General features: G+C 44.9%; 1 long non-coding RNA gene across 1 annotated transcript; it reads right to left on the minus strand.

The window, feature by feature from the left end:
• Positions 1-4,137: 4,137 nt before the first annotated feature.
• On the minus strand, positions 4,138-27,490 carry LOC140848256 (uncharacterized). Its single transcript, XR_012128827.1, has 4 exons — positions 27,384-27,490; positions 25,237-25,872; positions 23,434-23,543; positions 4,138-5,256 (listed from the first exon to the last, which is right to left on the minus strand). It is a non-coding gene; the product is annotated as an uncharacterized lncRNA (long non-coding RNA).

The raw sequence follows: 27,490 nt of genomic DNA on the forward strand, positions 1-27,490 counted from the left end.
ACAGTGAAGCAGGAGTCGAGCAGCAACCGCTGCCTACCCAGAGGACCTACCACCAATGATCGATCCTGCCATGCCACTACCCAGCCCATATCTCAGGTTATCCTTCCCAGACAGCAGCATCATGAACTTGCAGGTATAGAGGGCTGGCTTGGAACAGAGAACCAGGTCCAAACGATACGACTGTGACAAAAGAAACGGCACAAAAGTGAAATCTTGCTCTCCCCCCTCCCACCTCTGCACCATCTTCTCCTCTCAGAGCAATGTACTGCTGAACTGGTAACGTACATTTATGTTGACAGTCCCTCCCCCTGAGATTTCAAACAGCACCCAATCCCGTGGTTCCTGGAAAGCCAAGGGCACTGGGCATTCCTCCCACCAGCCGGAGGGTCATCAAGGCAGCAGAACCGGCAGGGGCCCCGTGAAAATGTCCCAAGATGTGGCCAGTGGAGAAGGCAGCACTCCAAGCAGAGGAACAGCCTACCCTCGGGTACTATGTAATCCCCAAACAGAAGAAAATGCTAGAAAGCAGAATGCAGAACAAGATTTCAACAAAACAAAGACTGAGATGTCAGTGGATCAGGCTAAAAGAGGAACAGGAAAGGAAATTGATGAGGCAGGGGAAAATGAAAGGCAAAAAAAATCCAATTAGAAAAATTTTGATGCATTAGAATCAGAAAAGAGCAGGCAGAAAACTCCAGCAAACATAATCCAAATATAAAGAATAGTTTGCCAAGCCGATGAGAAACAAAAGCAGAGGACGGGATGAAAACGAGCAGATCCAAGGCCCAGCCAAGAGAGACCAATTCTAAGACAATTGTCTTGTCTTGGAAGGAGAACCAGGAACTGAGGGAACAAGAGCAGAACTCTAGGTGTCACACAATAAAAGAGTTCCTTTTGTTCTCTTGAAAAAAACTGCATGGTACAGTGACTAAAAGCTCTGACTCTAGAGTGAAATAAACCTTAGTTCTTGTCTGGATTCTACTGTTGTCCTTCTATGAGTCCTTGAACCTCTATTTCATCATCTCTCTGGGTTGTCTTAAGTAACACATAGAGAACACTTAGAACTGTATTTGGGAAAAGTGTCATTTCCAAGGGGCTCACCGCGTACCAAGCAACAAAACTGACAAGAAATCAATGCATCCATGCACGTGATAGAATTTGTAAATATCACGACTGCAGGCAGAAAAGTCTTATAAGCATTTGGGGGAGAGAGAAAGGTAATCTAAAAAGGAAGATAACCCAACCTAACTACAAACTTCTCCCATAAAACTATAGGAAATGCTAAAAGAACATGTGTCAACTGTTAACAGTTTTTGAGGGGAAAGGGTAGTTAATCAAGATGAGGAATTCAATCCGGACCAGCATAAAAACAACGAACAGCAGCCTCGGCTACTCAAAGACTCAGAAAAGCACATCTTCTCTTTATATCTTCCCTAAGACAGGTATTAACAGGCTTTTTGCAGAAACCAAGACACACAACAAATAACTCACCAAAGGCCAACCTATACTGTAAAAGATGGGTGGTGAGCCTTAGAATATGTTGTATGTTGAACAAAGCCTAAATAATTATGGGAAATATGATTACCAGATGGAATGCAAATGTCAAAAGATAATCAATTATAACCTCTGTGCTATGCCAGATTATACAGTCAAAGATAGGAGTGAAAGTAGATGGAAGTTAAAACATACTTTTTCATCATACTTAGGAGGGAATTAATAAACACGGGTTCACTTTTTGTCATTTTTGATAACAGAGTTATGAGTCAAGGATGTTTAGAAATATAAAAAGTAAATACTAGTACAATGTTATAGTACCATTTGTATTAGGGAAGGCTAACTGCTAAAACAGAGCCCCACAGTCTCAGTGACTATTACAGTAAATTCTGTGTCTTGCTCATACCATAGTCAACTGTGGTGAGGAGGGAGGTGGGAAGGGTTCTGTCCACATGGCCCCACCTAGATGCGCGGAAATCAAGAAATGTCTCTGAACCGAGGACTAAGATGAGAGAGTATGGATTCTGATGAAGGCCAGCAGTCTGGTCAAATATTTATGCTCCCTTTTTCCTTCACAGAGAGGGCACACCTTGTCCAGTGTCAAACCTACATGAGTCAGGCTTCAGTGAAGGAAACAGAAACTAGTCTAGTATTTCAAATAGGAATGCAATTCAAGGAACTGGGTGCTGACAGAATCGTTGGAAGGTCGAAGGAAGCAAAAGTCAGGGAAAACTGTGGTTGACTGTCAGGAAACGATGATGTACAGAAAGTGCAGGAAGGTGCCATTCATCATCCCCGCTCCCTGGAGCCCCGAAGCAGGCACCATGCAGGATCTTACTGACGCTGCAGTCCTGTCACGCAGAAGCAAGACGCCACCATCGCTCACGTGTCCATCTGCTGCCGCTGGAGGAGAAACAAATGCCTCCTCCTCCTCTTCCGCCTTCCTAATCCTACACAGCTGCTTCACAGCGAAGGCTAAACTGGAACCCCAAAGACAAGGGGTTCTGGGAAGCGAGTGCCCAGAAGGCAGCCAGAGGATGAGCTGACAGCAGATCTGCTAAATCATGAGCGAAAAGCCATAGAGAACACGGTACAGTCAGTTCTTGTCGTTCACAGAGGTTCATTCTATACAGTCACCATGAACACTGATTTAGCAAGTGCTGAGCCATTGCTCCTGGGGGAAATACAGGGTTAGGTTCCTGTGAGCTTCAGGTCACAGCATTTTCATCAGCTGATCTACATATCTATCTTATATGTGTTCCTGTTTAAAGACACTATTTAATATATGCTGTCGATTCAGTAACATTGAACTCATGGGCAACAGCACTGCAACTCATGCCTGAACAAATCTTATGTAACCCACGCATTTTCTCCATAAGGCACATCACAGCCTTCCTGCACTGAGGAGCACCAGACAGCCCTGCCACGCTACACCTCAGGGTCATTTTAAACAGTGAAATCACCACAAAAAGGCATAGCAATGCAAAAAACGTGGCACTAAATAGAACACACAAAGGACCCTTGCTTATAGCTGAGAGCTGAAACAAGAAGGCAGGCCTCATTCGACCTCAGCTGGGAACATGTCAGGCACCTCAGATATGTCACGGCTCTGCACATGCCTGTATGACCACAAAAATGTCCTGATTTGGGGGGTAACAAATCAATGTTAGCTAGGGAATTTGCAAGTATACAATGAGAATCAACTGTACATATAACAAAATTCAGAAGGCAAAGGAAAGAAAGCACCAAAACAGAAAACAAAAAATTAAATACTCAGGTAAAATACAGTAATCAAAGGCGAATGAAAATGACTGAGGCAGCATGGGTCATCTATCAAATTGTGCAAGTAGAGTAGAATCTTGGTAAGCATGTAAATGGCTAATTTTCCTGAGAGAAATTTTATAAATATTAAAGCTTTAAACACATTCAGACTCTGACCCTAGCATTGCAGATCTAGGAATTGTAGCTTAGGTTCATATCTATATGCTCCTACCTGCACACCAAGATTTAATTACAAGAATATTTATCTCAACAAAATTTATAATAGCAAGAGAGAAACTATAAATAACCTAAATGTCTTTTAATAGAAGACTGGCTAAATGATGTTACCTCTGTAAAATAAAATACTCATGCAGCCTTTGATAATAATGTTCTAAAATGATATTAAAGGCATGGGAAGATGCTCATCATAAAAGACAAAGTTCACCAAAAGATTAGAAAATAGTCTATAGAATTTGATTCCATTTTTACACTCAAAAAGGAGAAACATAATTATTTAATTGTGGGGGGAAAGTCATAATTAATTTAAAGGTAAATTTCTTAACAAAATCTTTGCAAATTAGGAAAGGATACAAGTACATTTAAAGAATCAAACATTCCAATGCCAATATTACTGTTTGATATGAAACTGTGTTCGTCAGAGAAAAGATAAAGATGTAACAATTACTTAAGTTCTCACCAGTGAAGTAAGATAAAGAAAAAACAGAACTAAGACATCATTGAAAGGAGATAAATATCATTAGTTACATGTGATTTATTTGTGTATCTAGAAAACCCAGTTAAATCAGTAACAATCTTTTAGAAATAATTAGAGAATTAACTTAAACTTCTGGTAAAAATAAATACAGTAACTTCAACATCATTGGTCATTAAAAAGTCTGAGAACACTGATCATTGACAAAGGATAAGAACCTGAGTTGTCCTTTCCTGCTGCTGAGAATGTAAAATATTATGATCATTTAGAACATGGTTTGGAAAACAGTAGGGTTGTTTGCTAAAAGAGTTAAACATGTACCTCCCCTATGACCCAGCCATTCTACTTGTAAGTGTTTACCCAAGAGAAAAGAAATCATATGTCCACACAAAGATTTGTATACAAATGCTCATAGCAGCTTTTTTTGTAATTACGCCAAACTGGAAACAACATGCAAATATCCATCATCAGGTAAATGGAGAAACAGACAGACTATGATCTATCCATATAATAGAATACTACTCAACAACCGGAAGAGATGAAATACTGATGCACAAAACAATGTGGATGAATTTCCAAATAATTGTGCTGAAAAGACAAGCAAAAAAGTGTACATACCATATGATTGCATTGATTTAAAAATCCTAGAAAATGCAAGCTAATCTATAGTGCCAGAAAGCAGGTGTGTGGTGATTTCACTGGGGCAGGGGCTGGGGCCAGGGAGGGGTGGATGACAAAGGGACAAAAGCAACAGTGATAACTGTGGTGATGTCTTCATAAATGAATATAGACATCAAAACTCACCCAGGGATACACTTGAAATACATGCAATTTATTGAATGTCAACCATACTTCAATAAAGCTGAAAAAATAGAATAAGAAAACAAATCCAGTGACCCATATACAATGTTTTTACATAGTAGGGAAAACTGGCTAGAAAATATAACAGAGAAAGGTCTCATTCAACATCCCAACACAAAATAGAAATAATGTGTGACAAATTTAACAAACAGCACAGTAGGCATGAAAAAGAATTTTAAGTCTTTGTGATGGTTTGAATCTTTCAAAATCTTTGGGAAAAAAGAGATGCGAATAAATGAGCAGACACGGTATGTTCCTGTTCTGATGTCACGGACATGCTGTCCAGATTCCACACTTGAGGCGCGAGGTGTGCATTCCCTCAGCTGCTGACGGTGCTGGCTGCTGATGGCTGTCGGCTGCCTTGATCTCCAGATATCTCCCTCACCTGAAGAAAGCCATCTTCTCTTCTCTGCAGGGCTAGTTCTCATCTGATGACGGGTCAATTCAGGGGAGACAGTGTTACAAAGGCCTGGTCCCCTTGCCTCAGTGTGAGACGATCATGAAATTAAGTTCTGTCCTAGCCCCAGAACTCCCCTGAGGTTGGCTGAGGCTTTGTTGTGACTTCACTGCAGTGCAACCTCTTCTTCCACCCAGTCCCACCCCCTCTCGCCCACAGAGATGTTGATCCCAAAGGTACTTCCTTCCTAACAAACCCACTGCCCGCGAATCCCCCTCTCAAAGTCAGCTTCCGGGGAATTTCACCAAACAACCAAGGAGGGGATGGGCATCAGTTATATTTGACCAAATTAATGGGTACATTTAATTCAATTTCTCACCAAACAACAGAGGAAGAATTTTTTTTATGTTCCAATAAAACTTTATTGATAGATACTGAAATGGAATTTCCTGCAGTTTTCATGTGCTACAAAATGTTGTTCTTTTGATTTTTATTCCAACAAGTTAAAAATGGAAACACCATCCTTAACAGCTGTCTGAAAATGGGCTGTGGGCCTTAGAAAGTACTTCCTGACCATCCTCTCAGAAATGACGTGTACACACATACAAGACACACGCACATACTCTCTCTCAACAGAGGAAGAATTTTATTGTGGGAAAGTAGCTAAGAAATTTTAGAGGAAAAAGAGGAACAACAAAGTTGAAGTTGAAACCGGAAGTTAAATTTTATTTTAGAGCTATAATAATTGAAACAATATATCAATGACAAAAAATAGAAAAAAGTCAGTGAAACAGAAAGCACCATAGGCGATAAAACCAACCTCTGAGGTGGCATTACCTTTCTGTAATATTCTATCTTTATGATGTTTTGAATCCTGTCTCTTCCCTGAGGATATTGATTCCTGAGAACTCTTTCCTTATGGAGGCCACTCTTTCTCTCAGATGGACACCAGAGGTAGTATTAGCAGTCTCTTAACTCTACTAATGCTATCAGGACATCATTTTTACCTCCTTTTACCAAATCCCTTTATTTGAGGTCCAGGCCATTTTATTACTGCTTAAAATTTTTTTCTTCTACCCTTCTCGTTAATCATCTACCAAAGTGAGCATCGTGCTTCTACATTCACTGAGCACTTTGACATCTGGTCCTCTTCTTCTCCACTTTAACACCTGCTATCATCGGAAATGAATTCAACATCCCCACCAGCAGCACGTCTAACATCCTAGCCTCTTAGTCCCTCAACCTCGATGGCAGTAAACTCCACCTCCCTCCCCGCTCTGCCGTCCGCTCCCATGGCCACAGTGGCCCCTGTCCTCATGAGAAACAGCTCTGCCTCGAAAACCATAAACTCTGCCATGTCAGTCTGTAAGGACAATCTCCTCGCCTCCTGCTTTTCCGCTACCTCTCCTCTTCTGATCGACTGCTTTATTTCGCAGAGATCCCAAGAGTATCACCTGAACCCCATAGTTAATCAGAATCTCTCAATCCCACCTGAAATTTCTTCCTTTCCTTTGAACTTGAACCCATCATTTTCAGTTTCTGGGCCCTTTGTCCTTCCCCCACATCCACCCACCAAGCCCCCAGTCCTGGGCCAGTGTTAGAGTCTGACACCCAAAGGTGGCTGCCGTGGCATTCCCGCGTGGACCGGCACCGTGGCTGATGGGCTCACATTTCCAGGAGTGCTTGAAATGCCTTTGCTTTCACTCACCCAGTTTCTGTTCTCCCTCCAGTTTCTTTGAGGCTGTTTCAAGCCATCCTTGTGCTCCTTACCACCCTTGTACCCTATTGACAATTCTTTCATAAAACACTTCCTTCCTTTAGCCCAGACCTCACATTCTCCAGGTTTTCCTGCTACTTATTAATTTATCATTGCTCACCTTCATGAGCTCTCTATCTTACCTGATTCTTAAATTGTAGTGCCCCCAGTGTCTTGCCAATGGGTTTCAGCCCTGGCAAGTTCACTATGGATTCAATGTGACCAAAGAAACTGACAGCAAAATGTTCTTGGGGTGAAAGGGTTATACCCAGCTTTATTTCCAGGTGGCAGGTCAGTCACTAAAATCCCGTTCACTTAGAGCGAGTCTGCATGCAGCAAGCTGGTCTCTGCCTCTGGGCCCCTCTGCCCGCACAGCCGTCCCCTGGACCTCTCTGCCTGCACAGCCGTCCCACACAGCTGTCCTCTGGGCCTCTGTCCTCAGCTCTGCCACCACTCCAGCCTCTGCTCTGCTCTCCTGCAGCCTTGCAGCCCGGCCACAGTGTTGCGCCCAGAGCACTGGGCGGAACTCTTTATATAGAGTCAACAGTCATGTATTACCCACAGGTGTGCAGTGAGCTAGTCAACCACGGCCAGGTGAGAATCCTGGCCACAGGAACTCTCATTTTATCCACACCAGGTTTCCCGTTACATTCCCCATTGTCAACCACAGACTTCACCCTACCACCTCTTTTCTGATAATGCCTGTGGATAAAATACATGGCTGTTGACTCTATATAAAGAGCTCCGCCCAGTGCTCTGTGCACGACACAGTGGCAGGGCTGCAAGGCTGCAGGAGAGCAGAGCAGAGGCTGGAGTGGTGGCAGCGCCGAGGACAGAGGCCCAGAGGACAGCTGTGCAGGACGGCTGTGCAGAGAGGCCCAGAGGACGGCTGTGCGGGATGGCTGTGCAGAGAGGCCCAGAGGACAGCTGTGCGGGATGGCTGTGTGGGCACAGAGGCCCAGAGGCAGAGCCCAGCTTGCTGCACGCAGACTCGCTCTGAGTGGATGGGATTCTAGTGACTAACCTGCCACCTGGAAATAAAGTTGGGTATAACCCTTTCACCCCGAGAGCATTTTGCTGTCAATTTCTTTGGTCACATTGAATCCACAGTGAACTTGCCCAGGGCTGAAACCCATTGGCAAGACAATGCCATAACCCATTTCCCTAGCTCAGACCTCCCTCCTGAGCTCCAGAATAATATGTTCAACTTTGTGCTGGACCTTACTGCCTGGATGTTCCACAGTCATCTCAGACTCAGCATGTCAAAAATGAAATGATATTGTCTCCCCAAGCCTATTTCTCCTTCTACATTTCTTCCCCAGAATATAGAGGAAATTCTTGCTCCATTTTTTCATTACCTCCTACTTTTCCGTCCACCCCACTCAAAGGGGAAAAGTTGCAAAACAGATTGGTCTTGATCTAGGTCATAGATGGAGCCACATTTACTAGTGGCACAAGATTATTATAAATTAAAATTCTGTGTCCCCTTCCTCTCTCTTGCTTTTCCATCTCATTTGTGCGGGTGACTGGGTGGGCCGGTTGATGTGGCCAGGTTTCTCCGGCTATGCCACATCTAGATGGAATGGCTCCAATATTTATACTCAAAGGAAGGGCAGATGGACCCTCATCTGTGTGCTGCAAGCCCAGTGCTAGTTCCAGTAGGGACCATTTTGCTGTTGCTCTTCCTTGGCAACTTCAATGGGGAGACAGGAAGGTGATTGCCAGGACCAATTTCTAACACTACCAGCCGACTATTCCGATCCCAGTCTCCTACCCAGTGGCTGGTGTTACCCTAGATTTCCCTCATCCTCCCTTCTGTCATCCTATCAGCATTATGTTCTAGGACTTTATAATAGTCCTTGAGTCCATTGCTTTTTCTTACCCTCTGTGTCCTACTCAAATATTTCTCAGTCTGCACCTATACTTTTTTCCCTGGCATCTTCTGGGCTGAACTCCCAATTCCTTCCAGCCGGAGCTCTGCAGCAGTGTCAGAGGAGGCTGCCTACGGACTTGATCAAGTTAGTTCTCAGCTAAGGCATGTCCCCGTCTTCACGAAGCCCACTCTCACTGGGCTGGCCCAGGGAGCCTACCGTGATGGGCCACTCCCTTCCTCACTGCCTGTGTCCCAGCCACAGCAACTTCCGTGACGATGCTACGCCCTCCTGAGTGTGCAGACACTGCTCCCTTCACCTAGAAGGCCCGCCTCACTCACCTCACTCTTTCCAGACCTAATTCCCCAGGCAGCACACTCCTGCCTGAACACTCCTCATGGTCCTTCTGTACAGACCCAAGACACTTAGTGCCCTGCATGGAAACTGTCTCCATGTCAGAGTCCCCTACTAGACTGTCCACGCCTCGTGTTTGGGCAGATGTGAATCATTCCGTCACCACACCTGTTACACAGTATTTGACACAAAACAGATACTGGACACTTGTGAGTGAGAGCTCCCCTATAGGATGGCTCCAGGGAGCAAGTGAGTGGGCCTGAACTGTGGAAGACAGTTCCTGATGTCCGGGTCCTCAGCAAAGCAGTTCCTGATGTCCGGGTCCTCAGCAAAGCTGTTCCTGATGTCCGGGTCCTCAGCAAAGCTGTACCTGATGTCCGGGTCCTCAGCAAAGCAGTTCCTGATGTCCGGGTCCTCAGCAAAGCAGTTCCTGATGTCCGGGTCCTCAGCAAAGCTGTTCCTGATGTCCGGGTCCTCAATAAAGTTTGGCTTCCTCCTTGTCTCTCTTTCCTCCTTACCTCTGGCCTTCTCTCCTCCCCATCCATTGCTTTTCCCCTCTTGGTTCTCATGCCTCTCCCTCTCCTCCTCAGGCCTTGAGAAAAGGGCAAGAGAAGGAAGTAAATCCCAGGTGCTTGGACCCAACCGTCACCAGCTTTGAAGTGCTCGGACTCCCAACCCATGACTCAGCCAGGGCTCACCTCATGGGGATTCCACCTTAATCAACAGTTGACCTTGTAGCTCATCTTCCAAGGAATGGTTGTTTAAAACAAATAGAATGTATTCGTTGGGGTGTGTTCTAGAACCTTCCTAATAAGGAACTACTAAGAGTCTAAGCATGTCACCTAACAAGTCTTGGGAGAAAGAAGCCACGGATTTCCTGCAGCCAAACCTAACTCCAGCCTCAGTCATGCCCCGACCACTGTCCAACATGGTAAGGAAATCCCAACTACTTAGCTTTGTACCAATGGAATACAGAGGGAGTGTCAAATTATTCTGGTGACTCAGAAAAGAAAATGGGCTGAAAACAGAGAAATCACCAATTTATAAATGTCAGCCACATCTAAGACTATGCCAGGGTCTCCTTGATGCTCATGAAATAATGTGATTTTTACACAGAGCCTTGTCAATTCTGTCCTTATATAGAGACAAGGATGATACTGAAGGCTTGGAGGGAGATAGAAGGGGTAGCAAAGTTAGTTACTGCTAAAAGTGAACTAGCATAGCAGGCACAAAAGAAATTAAGAAAACAGAGGGATGGAAGAGACTTCCTCACACTCCTACCCAGCTCCCTTGTATTTTCAAAGTTAAGAATAAAAATAATAACAGGAATGCAATTCTATAAGGACTGTAACCTAATTCCCATTCTACATATTAGAAAACTGAGGCTCCGACAGATTGAGTAACACATGTCCAAAATCCCACAGACAGACATGTGCCACATCATGTTTCAACCTGCAAAGCCCACTTCATTTCTAGGCTTGCAGGCAGTCCCAGATAAAGCCTACTAACCACCAGACTGACGGGGGGCTGTCTAGCTTTACTGGTCATCACCTGGCGAGGGAAATATTCTAGAACATCCAAAACCGTGAGGAGGAGACTTCCAGTTTCTGGTCCAGCATGTAAGTCGCTTTTCCTAACAAGGGAAAAATTGAGCAAAATGAGAAGCCACAAGTCTTCTCAGATCCATCAGAGAATGGAGCTCACAGGGCAAACCATTTTCCCCAAAACTGGAGAGGTAGGTAGGCAGATCCAGAGAACCGCAACTTACCGGAGCAGGAAGCAGTGGTAGGGTAGGAAACCTAACTGCACTTGATGAATGGCTGGAGGCCGGGAGAGGACAAGTCTGCAGGTTAAAACCCCAGGGGCACCTGATCACAGCAGAGCCACATTTTCGTGACTTTTATCTCCTGGAGCTCCACCAGGTTTTCACTGTGAAGATCAGAGAAAAATCCCACCATGCTTCCAGCAGGAGGAGATAAGGTGTGGTCTATTCTTATGAGCAAGGCCTGAGTTCAGGAGAAACGGTTTCAGCAGAGCCTAGCCTGCTAGGGCTTCATCAGAGTCTAACTGAGCAGGCGGAGGGAACCCCCCAACGTCAGAAGCAAGAATGTTAAAGCATTGCAAGGTCACAGCCCGGGGGCACAGGCTCACTAAGACCCTGAGACACCGCCCCCACAGCCCCTCACCCCCACCCTGCTAAAGGCCCACATACTGCACTTCCTTTTACCCAGTACATCATGTCCACTTTCAACAAAAAAATCACAAGGCATCCTGATAAGCGAAAAGCACAGTTTGAAGACAGAGTGAGCATTAGAAGCAGACACAGATGTGGCAGGGATGTGGAACTATCAGACCAGGAATTTCAAAGAACTGTGATTCATGGGCTAAGGGCACTAATGGAAAAAAGTAGACAACATGCAAGACACACTCTGGCTCGTAAAGATCTCCATGAGAAGGTGACCTGCTTCACTTTCCTCATTTCACACGCGCACTTGGAAGAAGTGAGTGAGCAAAGGAAACACCGGGGAGGGGCTGGCACAGGCCGTGGCAAAAGTGATTTGACAGGGGGCTGCCCGGCATCTCACCAAATGGTTTTTAGTTCACATGGCTATTTCTACAGAGAGACATGTCGTCGGCTTGGGCTCCCTTGTAAGGACCGACTGAGACACCTCTGGCAGGCACCCTTCCCAAGGATGGACGCGACAGTGTGGTTTGGGGGTCAGTAGTCAGAGTTCCCTTACCAGACTCATCTGTGTTGTGCTCTGGGGCATTATCTCTAGAAGTTCAGCTTCAAATCATTCTTTTTTTTCCCAGTATATCCCCACATTCCAAGAGCCATCTAAAATCCTTTCGTACTTTTGTTTTCTTTTTAACAAATATAAGAAGATTCAGTCTGGCTACTGAGAACCAGAGCCAATACAATCTATATAAAACACATTATTTAGAAATATAGAGGTAAAAATATTATGGAAAGAATGCCAAAAGAGCTAAAAGTGGTTGACTTAGAGAAGCAACAGCCAAGACTGCAGGATGGAGTACAGCTGTCATTTCTGATAAAACTCTGGTGGTACTAGATCACTTTTTAATGTCATCTATATGTGGCTTTGGCTTGAGAACAAAACTTCTCTTTCTAACAAAGTCAAAGAGGTTTAAGGGAACCATCGAAACCACTGTCAACCACAAATCCTCCAGCTTCTAAATGCAGAGAAAGACATCTTCTAATGCAACACAGCGAGTATCAGAGTTCTGATTTCTACATAGCGGGGGAATTCTTTTTTGATTCCACTTGCTCTAGACTAATGCTTCCTTCCCACTCAAATCCTCCAGGGCTGTGTCTGCCAGTTCTTGTTCACTGCAAAGCAGAATAGAGAGATGGGTCCACCTCCACTCTATCTGCAAAGGAGACAGAAAAAGGAGGGATGGGACGGAGCTGGGGTTGTAAGAACGTTACAAGCAGGATTAAGAGCTGTGACACCAGCAAGTGCCTTTGATGGATGAAGAAGGTGCTGATTGGACAACACAGAACCAGGGTCCGAACACAGTCAGAGCCAGGCCAGGCCGACACTGATTCCCGCAGCCACATTTAGCTAAGGGGTTTCACTGATTCTCCAGGGAGTAGGGATTGGGAGTTAACAATAAAATTAGACTGTGGATTATCCTCTTTAAAGATGAGGTAACTGAGGTTTAGAAGCGAAGCAACTTGCCCGGATCAATCAAACTATTTAAGAAGACAAACACGCCTCAAACATGCACCATCACCAGCGTAGTAATTCAGAATGGCTTCCTGGAAAGCGGTATTGCTATTCAGAGTCAGCAAACTTGTTGAAGATCTATCAGCTGTTAAGCCCTCTGTTGAGTGGTTTTGCATACCTTCGACCACATAGTCCTGCCCTGGGTGTCATCCAGAGAATCATCTCATGGACTAGAAAAGTCAGATTCATGAAGAGGATCCTTACAGCATTATAGATACAGGAACAGTTAGGAACAACATAAATATCCAATAAGAGAGCAGTGATTGAGTTATCTTTTTAAGGTGATTTCTATGGCCAATAACATCTGTTTTTATAAAAGCTCTGTAGAAAAATAAGAAGAATCTAATCCAATGTAATCTTACATATAAAATAATTGTGTTACTCTATAATTGTGGAAACTTATATGTATGTATGTGCATACACACACACACACAGTCAAAATAGAAAATAAACTAAAATGAAAATAATTACTTACAGTAAGTGAGCTTATATCTGTTTTTCTTCTCTGCTTCTTCTTTCCTTCCTGCTCCCACCCTGAACAACTCAATCTTGAAGCCATTAGATGGAGCAGAGACGTTAGGTGGGATAAGGCAGAGGTGGAGGAAGGAGGCAGCTAGCAGAGTTCAGAGCCCTCGCGGGCTGAGAAGTGCATTCATGTGGAGGGCTGCTCAGTGCAGGATGTCAGAGCCTGAGCAGAGGAAGACCCTGCTGTGAGGCGCTGGAGCTGGGAGGCAAGTGAAGGGAGGAGGGCATTCGCATGGTGAGGGCTGCCCAGGGTGGGGAACCAGAGCCTGAGCAGGGGGAGGGAAGTATCCACACAAGGGCGGTGGACAGCCCAGCACGGGAAGCCAGAGCCCAGAACTGGTGGACTGGAGCTGAAGGCATCAGCGTGAACTCATGATAGTGTGTGAACTCAATATAGGAAGAAAGGACAGAAGTGAACAGATACATAGGTAGGTTGATACATGAGTAGATAGTTATTATGTCAACAGATACATTCATAAATAAAGAAGTAAAGGTAAGTGTGTGTATATGTGTGAGTATGTATATGCACATACATGTTTTCTGGCTTGGTCCCTTGAGACGGAATGGGAGCAGTGACAACCCCATAGCAATGAGCATACTTATTTTCAGGATTTGGGGTTCTAAATACCATTGTCCACCAAAAGCACCTGGGCTACTTAGAGAAACTGGCCAATTCCAGGCCTAAGGCAGGAAAATTACAAGATGAGCCTGGAATATCTTTTTAGCTGTTAGGAAGAAAACATTCAAAGAATATTGGGACATGTCAAAAGAACACAGATCCCGTGAGGAAGCGCCCATTTTCTAAATCAGGGGCAATGTACACATGAAAAGAGATGATAGTAACAGATTATAACTCATTAAATAAAATAGGAAACCCTGAGCCCATATGGCTATAAATAAATGAATGAATAATTTGAAGGTTTGGTAAAGAATGAGATATTGTTGTATTTTCAAAATAACTCTTCACAGAATACTTAATATTTATAAAGGAGAAATATTTACAGGGGAAAATCGTGGCAGATACCACGTTAATCAAATGACCAAAGTGAGCATCACCTGAGAAAGGACGAGCGGAAATCACTCTTTCCTATAAAAAAGCATAATCTTAATCTTATTGTGAAGACGTATGAGACGAATGAAAATGAAGGTTATCCTACAAAATGATTGGCCTATAACCTTCGAAAGTGTTAGTGTCAAGGGAAGACACTGTAGACTAAAGAGATGACTGAATACAAGATGTGACTCTGAACTGGATCCCTTCACTACAAATGGCATTAATGGGACAACCGGTAAGACTTGAAAAAGATCTAAGGTTTAGAGATTAATATCAATATTAATTTCCCCGTTTTGATGGTTGTATCGTTGGAAAACATCCTTGTTTGTAGGAAATGTCCACTAAATTGTTATTACTTGTATTTGTTTGCTGTATCTCATTTACTATAATACTAATATACTATATTCATTAAGCCTCAGACTGGATAGCTTAAACAACAGAAATGTATTGTCTCAAAGCCTTAGAGGATGGAAGCTGAGATCAAAGTGTTGTTTCCTTCCGAGGCTGTGAGTGGAGAGTCTGCGCCAGGCCTCCCTCCTTGGCTTGTACATGACCATGTCCCCTGGAGTCCTCATACGGCCTTCCCGTTCGGTGAGCCTGTGTCCTAATCTCTTCTTATAAAGACACAGTCATATTGGATCAAAGCCCGCTCCAATGGCCTCATTTAACCCTAATCTCCTCTGTAAAGACCCTATCTCCAAATACAGTCACATTCTGAAGTCCTGGCCACTAGAACTTCAACATACAAATTTCAGGGGAACACAGTTCAGCCCCTAACCAGTAGCAAGGGGAATGACAGGGCATTACGTCCGCAATTTACTCTCAAATGGTTCAGGGAAACAAGCTCACTGTACAGTATTTGTACCTCATCTGTACTTGCTATTGTTTAAAACAAAGAAAAAGATATACTTGAAGAGGTTGTTCTCATATTCTTTCTATAATACTCTAAAACCAAATGAAGGCCAGAGAGTGATTGTGTTTCTACAGTACAATGGAAAAGTGTTCATTATAACCCTGACATGATCAACTTCAGTTTTTTTGAAAAGCACTTCAGTGGACAACTTCATGCCTGAGAGATACTGGCTCTGCGACATACGGTACAACACATACGCTTTAATGCCAAATAACACGGTCACAGTGGATTCGTCTATCTCAGGCCCCTGCTGGATTTCTCTCACCCAGTTAGGCTCAGGGACTTTGCAGGATCAATGTGTTCATTTCTGAAGCGGCATCTTAGATCATTTTATGGCTCCTTCAACAGGCTGCCAGCTGTGTGAGCCTCCCACAGAGCCGCAGCGAGAAACAGAAGGAAAGGGAAGGAAAAGGGCAATGCAAAGAGGAGTTTGATTTCACTTCACTGGTTTTTGCCAAATTATAACATCATGCCATATGGCGTATGAATGATGGTGTCGGGTATGGAAAAAGCAGGTGGAATTAAAGGGAGACAAAGAGAAAGGATAAAAATGGGAGACTGTTCCATAATAAGCAGGCAGGGAGAGATGGGCGGGTGCTTGCTGGGAGATACTAAGAGAGAACCATCCATCCCTTCATCTACAGTCTCTCCTCCCTGTTCCCAGAAAGGCACACCCCCAGGCAAAGATACTCTTTCTTCTGGGCTCACTTTTTCTCCTGCACTTTGCAGATACTGTGTCTTTTACAGACTGAAGGTGTGTGGCGACCTCTTCTTCAGCAAGCCTATCGGTGCCATTTGTCTGAAGGCATTTGCTCACTTCATGTTCTGTGTCACACTTTGGTAATTCTCACGATCTTTCAAACGTTTTCACTATTCTTATATTTGCCATGGTGAGCTGGGACAAGGGATCACAACTCGCCAAGAGCTCTGATGATGGTTAGCATTTTTTAGCAATAAAGCATTTTTAAGCTAAGGTATGGGCACGGCCTTTTTTTGGACATAATTGCTATTGCACACTTTATAGTAGATGACAGTGTAATGTAAACATCACTTTTATATGCCCTGGGAGACCAAAAATTTTGCTGGAGTCGCCTTATTGGGATAGTCGCTTTGTTGTGGTGGTCTGGACCCAAACCCACGGGATCCCCGAGCTGAGCCTCTGCAGAAAGAGCACCGAGTTAGGAGTCTCTCTGTCAAGGCACTTCAGCCTGAATCTGCAGAGAAACAACTGCAGGATAGCTCCCCGGAATTGCCCAGGTCTGAGAGGAAAGCCCAGGGAAGGGACTCGTGTCTTGGGAGCCCAGGCAGGTTCAGGCGGCCACCTTTCCCCGCTGTCTCTCCTCCCCCTCACAACCCAGTGGGCAGTGAGACTGGACCAGGCACCATTTCACTGGAATCCTGTGCATTTTCCAGGTCTTATTCTCTTTCTTACATCTGGATTCTTCATCTTGTCCACAAACCCTAATTCAGCTGAGATTGTACCTGTCCTGTAAGATTCAGCTAAAAGGTCACTTATTCTATGAAGTCTTCTCCCACCCTCGCACCTGTTTCCCTATCTCTTTGTCGCACTGCTCTTCTAGCACTTTATCCGGCCGTTTCCTTGTGCACTTGTCAATTCTTGCATCAGGTTGGACACTACTTTATTCTCTGTGCCACGTCCTGCTCCTCATCTGTGTCCAGCTCCTATTACACTGCCTGGAACATACGAGTGTTTCATAAATGTTTGGTGAATTAAATAGACTCAGAGTTAATCCAGGGCCTTCGCGACACATTCTTTTCATACTACCACGTAGGAAGGCATGAAACCAAAGAATGCGTGGCAAATTTTACTTTCTTCTTCATGCAGTAAAAAGAGTTTCAAAAATATTAATTAAAAAGCATTTCCCATGAAAAGGAAAGAAGAGATCCAAGGGCAATAACTCCCTCCTCACACACCTAGTTGGTTAAAACGCATATGTTTTTGTGCCATGAATTTGAAAATCATGAACTTGAAGATCAGTTCCCCTGAACTTTGTGAGCTCTGAGTTGCATTTCCTTCCCCAGGAGCTTAACGTCAATGACACCCAGAACAATGCCAGGAAGGGCTCTGGAGGTGCCCATGATATGGGAGCTGCAGGGAACCAAGTTGGGAGCCTGAACTGGGGCCTGGACAGAAAAGAAAGTACATTTCAAAGGATTGGATTGATCATTCTCATTTGTTATTTGAACACAGCTGAGAAGTTTGATTCTGTACTGAAGAGATTTTTCCAAACCAACCCACTAGAATTTACCAATCTAAACAAGTACTCTCCTCTCTAAAGTCCATGTGCTCTTTCCATTGACATTACAGTTGCTCACGATGCGTTCGGAATTTCTCCTTGGGATTCTGATTGGAGTCATCCAAGACTTTCTTTTGAATCTTTTGAAATGGTATCCTCAAGATGGGTCACTCACCTCCTTCTACCAGACTTTGCTCCATATGACTTTGAACTGATCTCAGAAATGAAATCTGTTCCTTAAAAAAAAACAGATTTCAACAAGGTTACAACTGCTGAGGATATATCAAAGAATGTGCTTTTGACATTGAAACATGAAGCAATAGTCCCCTTGGGGGCAAGCATGGACAGCACCATAATGCTGTAGGAGAGGACGCCCGTTCCGATACACCCACTGTTGGTGCACTTATTTAAAGGAGGGCTCCTTGGCTTCATTTGTAAAATAGGAATGATGATCTCATCTGTCAAAGAAGACAATGCTCTACGGGGTGTTGGGGGGATGAATGGTAATGATATGAGGTGATGGAGATGAAAATTAGCCATGTTGTACAATCATCCCACAATACGTATGTGCATCGAATCACCACGCTGCACACCTTAAGTTCAAACGTTATGTGCCGGTTATATCTCAATAAAGCTGGAAAAAATAAAGAAGTGGAGATTATTTTTTTTAATGATCTGCAGAAACTAAATAAGCAGGAAAATGGGAATGAGAGCAGGGCATCATTTGTTCATTCATTTACTCACTCAGCTCTAAGCACTGGCTCCGAGGAGGCGCTGTGCCAGGGGAAGAGGACACAGTGGAGAAGACCCCGTTTTTGCTCTAAGAATTCATACACACGGCTGGGGAGAGAGATGCACAGACAATTCCCAGACCATCTGGGTGCTTTCCAAGAAGCTTGCAGAGTCGTACAAGCATCTAGGAAAGGCGCTGACCCTGGAGGGAGCCTGTCGTGTGCGGGGATAAGAAGGATGGACTTTCTGGAGCAGGGAAAACCCACTATGTAAATATGAGTACTCGTCTGCTTTAAGGGAAATCATGCAGCAACATCCTCATCCCACATTAAAATACCCCAGCATCCCCCAGAAAGGCTACATATCATTTATCCAAAGCCTAATAGAGCGTGAAACATGATAACCCATGCAAATAGCTATTAATTTATAATTAATGAAACACGAGTCACTATCCTATTCACAGCCACAGTGTGAAACAGCGCAAGTTTTCACCAACATAGACACAGAAGACAAAGACAAACAAGGATTGCCTCTCCCTGGGATCCGTCCCCGCCCGGTTGGACTACTCCCTCTCCTCCCCACGCCCTTCCCCGCCCAGCCGCTGTCATTGGTAAGGGCAGAAGGGAAGGGGGTGTTGCGTTGTCTGAAAGTGAGGCATTGTCTCCACCTTCTAATCGTCCTTCTCAATGGGGAACTAACTACCAATTAGCCTGGTTCCCTGCCTCTGCCCGCCTCCACCTCCTTCTAAAGCCCCAGATTCTAGTCTAGAGTCAACCCCACAGCTAAGCCAGGCCCCTGTCTATGTGGTTCAGTCTTGTCGCAGTCAGGGTGGCGCTCACCGTGGCCTTGTGCTGACACATGCACTTCCGGTTTGTTCTCTAATCTAACTCAATTCATAACACAGGTCACAGATAACAGTGCCATGATACCAGTATTACATTGCCTATCATCAAGGTTCAGAAGAATTAAAATAACGTCCAAATCCCATGGTCAGGAAGCTGAGGAGGGGACTGGAATGAACGCAGGTCTGTCTCACCTCTAATGCCCTGCTTTCTCCTGTTTTACCTTGCCCCCCATAACTCACGGCGACTCCCAAATAAACAGTCCCACCACTCTGTCCCTATCATCCTCACCTGTAGAAGGGACGGACCACATCACCATGTTTTAAAGTATTGTTCTGGGTGTGCTCGTGTCCGCAAGTTGAGCGTGGGGTGAAAAGCTGGCAGAGGACCCCACAGACGCATTTGAGAAACTGGATCTGAACAGAGATCAGTGCATTTATTTCCTTCAGGACTCCTCAGAGGCTTTACATAATATGTGCTTTGAGACTGAGACGAGGATATAATTTTATTTCCCTTATTTAACCATGGAACTTTGTTTTTCCCAGAACCCTAGTGCCCCCGGGAACCAGTTCGGGAAACATCATCCCAGGTGATACACAAGGTGTTTCCAGCTCCTGCATCCAGGCCTGAATTCCAAAACCTCTCGTTTTCCCTCAAATGCCACACAATTTTAAAGACCTCCAGGGAGGATGAATCCATGTTTCTTTGCGGCCTGCTTTGAAGCTGCGGAGAAAATCTGTTAAGCTAATTAATGGAATAGTGATTTCAATTTCCTCAGTGAGGACCAGAGTGAAATTGGAGGCATAGCTGCAAAGTGCTGTTTGCACAGGCCCCTGCGCTTTCCCACAAGGCTGTCAAGGGGTCACGCTGCTGGGTATTTCTGGTCATTTATTTCTCCCTGAGCACTTAGGCTTGGATTCATTTTCATAAACTTAAGGCTGCTATTTTGGGATTTGCTTTTGTAACTCTAAATGGGTTCTGTTCAGAGTGGACCACACTTCATTGCGTCTTTCTAAAGGAGAGTTGCTTGTGTATCTGGATTTAGCCTAAATACACTGCTGTCCAGATGGAGGGGGCTGGGCTGCCAAAAAAAGAAAAAAAGCCCAGGATTCTGTGAGTGCCCAACTTTTCATCCCATTCATGTTTTCAACTCCTTGAGAGAGCCATAGGAAATTTTTTTGAAGAAAGAGAGGGAGGGAAGGGAAGGAAGAAAGGAAGAACATAGAAAGGAAAAGAAAGGAAAAAAATTCTGATTTTCCTTCCTTCCCATCACTTAATGCTTTCTATCCCCTCTTTCCTAAAAAAGAAAAGTTTCCAAGGCTGGTAAAGCAGCCCTATGAGAACCCACCATCAGGGTTAAGAGGTTAGATTCAATTGAAACTTGCCTAGTTTTCTACAAGCTAATGGGCACGTCACAATTTCATCTGCTTCCCCCAGTATAAAAGGGATAATAATCTAACTCTGCCAACTTAGATTGCCCCGAAGATTAATTTGATGCTGTCAAATCACTTTGAACGCACCAGTGCGAGGAAGAACCCCAACGAGGGACCCTGTCCCAGAGCTGCTGCGTAAAGGCAGCTGTTGCAGTCGGGCTACGTGAGCTCAGATAACATATGTATTGGATTTTGCTGTTTTATTCGACCACCATATAACAGATGATGCATCCTATTTCTCACTAAAAGGACCCAGGTGTCCTTGGTGAGAGGACTGATGTCAGATCTGAGGCATCCTGTCATGGCAAGACGGCAAGGAGGCAGGCAAGGACAATGAGAGTCATTTCAGCAGGGCCACAGGATGGACCAAATGAGCTCCCACTGTCCAAAAATGGGACCATTTATGCTTCAAAAAGAATGATAATTTAAATAGCTGCAAATACCGACATGTTTAAGTTTATCGGCTTATGAAATACTTAAAAAATCTAGTTTTTGCATTATAAGCTCCTTTTCATAATTGTGGTGGCACCTTCTCAGGTGTTCGCACTTCTCAAAACCCAACAAGTCCTACACTTTAAATAGGTGCAGCTCATGTCCATTATACTTCAATAGTAGTATTAATATATTAAACAATTTAATTGTTTTACTATTGGGTGACCTAAAAACCAACTCGTTATTTTGAAAATTAGTAAATAAAGGGAGAGAGTTAAGTATCTTTCTTTCCAACCCAAACTGTACTTAGAACAACTAAACAGTGGTTGAAGTTTCTCTTTAGAGATACGTTCCCATTAATAAATGAGTGACTGTAGACACAGATCACCAACTGCTAACATCACAAAATGACAACCAGACTTTGTCTGCCTCCTGAAGGAAGAAACTGCACCACCTATAAAGCTGTCTTACCAAACCAAACAAAACAAAACAAAAAAAAAAAACAGTTCTGATCAAGCTTCTAGGCCAAAATACCAATTTGCAGGAAATACAGAGAAGAAAAGAACACGTTAAATGATACGTGAACATGTGATCAGAAAAATCCAGACCTTTGGAACTCTGCAGTACAAAACCTGATTTCTTCATTAAATAAATTACCAAAGAGAGAGAACCTATAAGTTTAAAAGAACCAATTGGTTCTGTTAATCAACCAGCACAATATGTGAGCCACACACATGTAAGTCTTGATTCAAAGCCACAAAATCTTTAAATTTATGATGTTTATAAGAACAATTAGAAATTAAAAATGGATTGAATACTTGATATCAGAAAACTATTGTTTATTGTCTTTGGTAAGATACTATTATCATGAAGAGTGCTTACATTTTGGAGATAATGAAATATTTATGGATGAAAATGTGGGCTACCTGAGATTTACAAGAAATGAGTAAAACAAGATTGGCCATGACTTCATAGTTAGATGGTTGATACATAGCTTCATTATCCTGTGTGTTTAAATCTTCCATAATGAAGAGTTTTTTAAAAATGATGAATCCATGTAAACTGTTGGCAGTTTAGGTAACTCTCCACCATACCCTCATCCAGCAGAGAAATGGATCCAGTTGCATCAAATCTCTGAGGCTATTCACATCTACTAATATTTAGAAAATGCTTTGAGGTTTGAAGATGAAAGATACCATATAATTGTAAGGCATTATTACTATATTAGAATTAAATAAATTACACAGTAAACTTGGAAATCCAAATATGATCACCTAACTCAAGATTTGGGTCATGTGGAATATGAGCTTCCTGAGAAATGCCTATAAAGGGCCAATGATCAAAGCTTGATTCAAATGATAGCCTTTCCCACGTAAGACACCCCTCTTGAAAGAGCACACCTGAAGCAAAATTACTAACAAAATTAAGTTCATCTTGGTGTTCACCCCCCACCCCAGTCTTTCTTTCAAGATACGTCTTCTGCCTCTCTCCTCTATGCTAATTCATTTTACTCAACAAGCTTGTATTGAGTGTCTACTCTGTGCTGGGAATACAGACATGGAAAAAGCCCATCCTGAGGAGTGCACAGGCTATTAGCGCAGCAAGGCACCTAAATAAATAAAAAATGCAACCGCATGAGGTATGGACAAGGTGGAAGAAGAATAGAAGGAGTTACTAACTCTCTGTGGGAGGATCTGGGAAAGTGTTACCACAGCAGTGACATTTAACCCGCCGCCTCGTGAAGGATAAACGGGAGCTCACAGGTGCAGTCAAGGGAGAAAGGCATTGAAGGTGTATTAGGCAGAGTTCTCCTGAGAAACAGAACCAGGAAGATATATAGAGATACGTGGATTTATTATAGGTACCAGCTCACACAGCTATGGAGGCTGAGAAGTCCCACAATCAGCCATCTGCAAACTGGAGACACAGGAAAGCCAGTGGTATAGTTCAGTTCAAGTCCAAATGCCCAAGAACCGGGACAGGAGAAGATGGAGGTCCCAGCTCAAGCAGAGAGAGCAAATTTACCCTTCTCACTTTTTTGTTTTACTTGAGCTCTCAACGGATTGGGTGATGCCCACCCACACTGGGGAGGGCCATCTGCTAAACTCGGTTCACCCATTCAGGGGCTGATCTCTTCCTGAGACACCCCCACAGACACACCCAGAAAGAATGTTTTAGCAGCTGCCTGGGCACCGCTTAGCCCAGCCAAGTTGACCCATAAAATTAACCATCACACAAAAGGCATGACACAATCAAAAGTCATTAGCGAGCTTGGAGACAACTTACTCGTGGATGGAGGAGATGCATTTGGAAGGCTGGGTTGGAGGCAGGTCTTGGGGAGCCTGTACACGATGCTGGGAAGCTTGAACTTCATCCTGGGGACCTCTGGATGTTTTCTAAGGAAAGAAATGCCTTGTTCAATTCTGTGTTAGGACTATACATTTACTTGTCTCTGGGCCACATGAGACCAGAATTTTTTTGTCTGGGCTTGTTCTATCTTGTAACTCCAGTTCCCAGGACAGATTTAGACCTTTTGCAAGGGTCAGACTTAAAGTCAGTAATTTCCTTTTTTTTTTTTTAGACACAATAGCTACAAACAATGCTTTGAAAAGAAGCCTGAGGAAGAAAAAAATAGAAGAGGACTTTTCCCCTTAAAATAAGTCTAGCTTGGCAACATGAGTTTACGGAACCTTTATTCCCATTTCGGAACTCTGGGATGTCCTGCCTCATGAGGGTCCCTTGAGGGAAACTGGAAAGGGATTCAGGGGTCAGAGGTCACATCACTTGGCATAAATATTAAGACTCTTGTACAAAGGAGAGGTGAAAAATGCAGATCCCAGGTCCCCTGAAAGAAGGTAAAGGGAGCTGTCCTGAGAAGAGGAAGGACTCACACCCTCATTATCGGAGCTGGGTCAAAGGGGAGGGTCACCAGGCAGCAAGGAGCAGCATTTCCCCAAGGAGCTTCATTCTCAGTTTATGGGAACTTGGCCTAAGTTGGTGTCAAAGTGGGCTGGCCATCTGAAAGATCAAGACTATGCCTGAGCATTTGAGGAGCCACAGGCTCAGCAGAGGGAAGCTGCAGCTGGAGGGGCGTCCTTTGTTTGGGTGGAGAGGGTTCTGACCCTCAAGAGTGGGTTTTCAGAGGCCAGAGAACAGCAGTGCCTTGGGGCACTGGGGGACTTGTGGAGGGCAACCTGGCCAGCTGGACCTCGGGAAGTCATCCCTGGACTTGGAGGCACACGGTTGCGGATAATGCGTATGGATAAGAGGCAGTTTCTAGGAGCCAGGCGGTGGGTGGAGGGCTGGTGAAGCCCGCCAAAGCTGTTCAGAGTTCCACCCTGCGGACTGGATTTTCTGCTCTGAACCAGACTCCTGATGGAAGTCCTGTTGGACGTCCCTGATGCTGGTCCCCAGCTGGAGGCAGATCACGATGCCAGCTCAGGCCTCATTGGGTGATTGACACTTTTTAGTCCTCTGATAACACCACTTTGTCTTAACTCAGTCTTCTCCAATAGACTGCTCTGCCTTTGGACTCATCCCCAAGGTCCACCCTGGGCATCTGAAGCTGCCTAAAGAGAAAGAAAAGCCATCCATGCATCAAGTCTGGTCTCTCCAAAACAATCTACTTAGGTCCTTTGACAAAACTTGATTCATATCTTCTGCCTTTTAATCCTCCTTATTCATAAACTTTTGAGAATATGTGTGACCTTGTTAATTTATTAGCATTTTCTAGCCATGGATAATTCCATTTTTCTTTTTTTCCTGCTGTTCCCTCATTAACCACCCATCACCTATTACCACTGCAGCTTAGGTACCAATTGTTGGTATAAGAACCAGCTCAGACACCTTCATTGGTCACATCCATTTGTGGTCCTTTTAGTCTAAACATCAATTAGTGATGCACAATCGGGCGTAATAATCACCCATAATTGAAGTTCTGGTGCAGAAAGTGTACATTTTACATTACATCTAATAGTATCTTTTAAAATTCTGTTGCAAATATACTAGAGGATCATATTTGTCCATGTTTAAGTTTTTAATAAAATAAAGTCAAAAGTTAAAAAAAATCAATGGGAATTGAACAAATACCTTGTGCTTACAAACGAATGTCTTTATTTTTCCTCTGTTGGTCAATGATAGAAATTCTTAAGGATCAAGGATTTGAAATTCGTTTCTTAGGTTGCTGTAGAGCCAGCCATGGGGAAACTCTGAGAAATGTTCTTGGAATAGGGCTTCAAAGCATCTGGGAGAAAAGGGACACCATCCTCTGAGTACAATACACAGAGTAGTATGGATGGATAATCACCCAAAATAGAGGAGTTTTGACTAAGAGCATAAAGCATTTGTTATTTCTTGCTCAGTAGCAAATTACCCCAAAACTCAATGACTTAAGTGAACAATAAACACGGTTGTCCTGTGTATTGTCTCTTGGTGGGTGTTTCTGGCTCAAGGCCCCTGGGTCTCTCATAAGGGTACAGTCCAGATGACAGGCAGGGCTGCAGCCATGGAAGGCTAGATGGGGAACAGAGGGCTTCATTTCATGGTTGGCGAGTCGGGCTGGATGCTAGCAGATGTCAGTTCCTCGCCGCCTGGACCTCTCCCGAGGCCTGCTCGTATCCTCGCACATGGCCACTGGTTTCCCCAGAGGGAATGATCCAAAAAGAACCAGATGGAAGTCACAGCGTCTCACTCTTGCCTAGTCTCAGAAGTCACGCACCATCATTTCTGCAATATACCATCGATTACACAGGTCAGCTGTTCTGCGCAGGAGGGACCACACAGGGGTTTGAATAGCAGGGACCAAGAATCACTGGAGGCCTTCTTAGAGCCCAGCTGCCACCATAACCCAATAGCTACCAGCCCCTCAGTATTGCCTAGTCTCTACCTTGTAAGTTTCCTTGCCCTTCCCAGTATAATTAAAAATCAGCTCAAGCATGCATTCCACATATGGTATAGAGCCTAACACCCCTCCCAACATCTGCACCCAGGCCCACAACCCCATGCCCTGGGCTGGACACAGAGCTGCTGGACACAGAGCTGCTCGACCCACAACCCCTCCAAGGAGGGACCTGTTGTCCCAGCTGCTGAGAATGCTGTGAGAGGCAACCTCCAGCCGTCCCCTCCTCCGGGAGCTGCCTCGGCTGCCCCTCACCCAAGGCTGCCCCTGCTGCGGTGGCCCACGTCCTGTGGCTGAGGGAGGAGGGAGGTGCGGTCACTCCAGCCCCACTGCGGACCACTCTGCCTTGCCACTGCAGCCCCAGACTGCTGGGCAGAGTACCCCGTGGAGAGTACCCCGTGGTTGCAGGGCACAGCTGGGCGGGTGATGTCGCTTCCCCACGGGGCCGCCCAAGCAGGCGTCCTGGACACGGTGTCTCACACACCTGCTTCCGGGGAATGGAAACTGCAGCATCCCTTTCCGCTCGGGTTCTTCCAGAGCTTCCTCACTCCTCACACCAAACATTTCTGTTCATTTCTTTGGCAGAGCTGATTAACAGACTCTCGGATTCACACCTGGCCCTGGCCACAGAGGCTCCGAGTTCTATTTTTTCACACCCAGGTTGGTGCATGGAGGTCTTTGTAAAATAGACTGCTCTCTCGCCTGGGAATTCTAAGCTCAGACATTAAGGCGATGATTTTCTTCCTCCTCAGTCAAGGAGGAGGAAAGTGAGAGAGGAGCTGTGTCCACGTGACTCCGGGCTTCCCTGCCCGGCCCCCCCTTCGGCCTGCCCCTCCCCGCTCCTCCACCTCGTGCCCCGGGCACCGAGCCCTCCCTGTTTCTGTACTGCCCCTGTCACCTGTTGCTCCCCTTCTGCCTCGTCCCCCGCCTCCCCCACCACTGGCTGGCCACTCTCCACAGACTCAGCCCAGCCCCAGTTCCAGAGCCCAGCCTGACTGGGCCAAAAAAAAAAAAAATGCTTTAGGTCTGCAGCCCCTTCGCAGGAAGAATTCTTCCTATTCCAGGATTGAGGCAGGCCCAGCTCACCCCTTTCAGCGCTGGTTTCCATCTTACATCTGAGTTCTTAGGATGAAGCTGGCCCCCACTCCCACCCCCAAGCCCCCAGCCCTATTGGGCTGAGCCATGTCTTGCTTCTGCCAGGCCCTAAGCCAGGGTACAGACTCTTGCCGTACCTCCTGCAGGGAGACGTGCGAGACCCTGCTGCACTGCCCACCTACTTAACCGGCCAGCCGGGCCGCCTCCTGCATTCCCCAGGGCATTGCCCTAGGGACCCACTTACCCGGGACCACTCCGAATCCACATGGCTTACTGCTGCCCCCGGCTGATGTCTTCAAACTCCTTTGCTAACCCTGCACCCAGCCCTCCCACGTGGGCCCCCAGGAAAGG

The sequence above is a fragment of the Manis javanica genome, chromosome 3, assembly GCF_040802235.1.
Source record: "Manis javanica isolate MJ-LG chromosome 3, MJ_LKY, whole genome shotgun sequence".
Lineage (NCBI taxonomy): Eukaryota > Metazoa > Chordata > Mammalia > Pholidota > Manidae > Manis > Manis javanica.